Below are 2,024 nucleotides of genomic sequence, written 5' to 3'. Positions count from 1 at the left end.
AAAAAGAAGGATGCTTGAGAATAGGGCTCAGAAGACTAGCTCAGCTTCAGGATTTGTCTAGGTAGAGTTCACACCACAGGATATGAAAGAATGTGATAAATTCAGAGATGATTAATTGGCTTCGTTTAAGATCATATGCAGGACTTCCCTGGAGGTTCAGTGGCTAACCTCTCTGTTCCCAATTCAGGGGGCCCAGGGTTCAATCCCTAGTCAGGGAACTAGACCCCACATGCCTGTTGCAGACTGGGTGCAGCCAAACAAATAAAAATAAATATTTTTAAAAGATCATATGCAAAAAACACATCCTGAAATTTTCTGAAATAAAATTGTTTGATGTACATACAATAAAATTTCTCCATATAAATATGTATTTTAATGAGTAACCACGATCAAACTATGGAATACTTGCAGCACCCAAAAATGTTTCCCATGTACTTTCCCAGTCAATTCAAACCCCTAAAATCAACCCCAGAAAATCACTGATCTGCTTTTCATCATAAATTATATTTCTCTTTTCAAATTTTTATATAAAAGCAGTCATAAGTCATGTATGTCTGAATATATGTACTAGAACGATTTGTTCACAAGTATTTTGGGGACATATAGCTTCATTTCCTCTTCACTTCTCTTGCATAAATACCTAGAATACTGGAATTGCTAGGTTTAATGGCTACCCACTCCAGTATTCTTGCCTGGAGAATCCCATGGACAGAGGAACCTGGTGAATAACAGTCCATAAGGTTACAAAGAGTCAGACACAACTGAGCATCTAAACATACACATGTACTGATGTATACAATCTGGGGGGCTTACCTTGCGGCTCAGACAGTAAAATATCTGCCTGCCAGGCAGGAGACCCAGGTTTGATCTGGGATGTCTACCCACTCCAGTATTCTTGCATGGAGAATTCCATGGACAAAGGCTCCTGTACCCTACAAAGGTAGGGCACAGTCCATGGATTCACAGAGTTGGACACAACTGAGCGACTAACACTTACTTATGATATATGTGCTTAGTTATTTAATAAATTGTCAAAAATATTTTACAAAGTGGTTGTAGAATATATATTTCCTTCCTTCAGTTCTAGTTGCTCTGCAACCTCACCAACAGTTGGCATGGTAAATCTTTACAGTTTAGCCATTTTAATAAGTATGTATTGGTATCTAATTATAGATTTTATTTGCACTTCTCTAATAACAAATGATGTAGATTTTCTTTATATACCTTTTGTCCACTTACATAAAATTTTTTGCAAGACCTCTATTTAAATCTCTTGCTTATTTTTCTTGGGCTAGCAAGCAAAATATAAAATAGCAAACCTGTTTTTCACTCATAACATTTATAAAAGTATTCATTATGCATATTCAGTTTGATACATGTATTGCACATACCTTCTCCTACTCTATTGATTGCCTTTTCATTTTCTTTATAGACTCTTTTGAAGAGTTTGTCATTTGTTGAAGTTCAACTTATCAATTAGTTTTCATGTTAATCCTTTTTCTGTCCTAAGAGATTTCTGCCTATTCCCAAACCTTACGGTTTTTCTCCTATATTTTGTTCTAAGTTTTATTTTAGTTTTAGCTTTTTTATTTAGGTCTGTGGCTCGTTTGGAGTCAATTTGTATGTATTACATGAGATGAGGGTCAAAGTTTATTCTTTTCTATATGAATATGTAGTTTGTTCAAAGACCTTTTATTGAAGACTTCTTTTTTCCCATTGAAGCACCTTGGTAACTTTTGAAAATTAATTAGCCATATATGTGAGTCCATCTCTGGATTCTCTGTCCCATTCCACTCATCTATACCTGTATCCTTGCATCAGTACTATACTTCTTCGACTACAGTAGTAGCTTTATAATAGAAATTTTGTAAGTCTCAAAAGCAGGTAGTCATAGTCCTCCTACCATGTTCATAATTTCAAAACATTTGTCTATAGCAGATCTGTTATATATCCATATAAATTTTAGAATCAAACTGTTAATTTCTACATAAAAGACTATAGAAATTTTGTTGAAACTACAATGA

This window comes from Giraffa tippelskirchi, chromosome 10 (genome assembly GCF_054371585.1).
Source record: "Giraffa tippelskirchi isolate mGirTip1 chromosome 10, T2T-mGirTip1v1.2.pri, whole genome shotgun sequence".
Taxonomy (NCBI): Eukaryota; Metazoa; Chordata; class Mammalia; order Artiodactyla; family Giraffidae; genus Giraffa; species Giraffa tippelskirchi.
The sequence above is the reverse complement of the archived record's forward strand: the minus strand, read 5'-3'. Positions refer to the sequence as shown.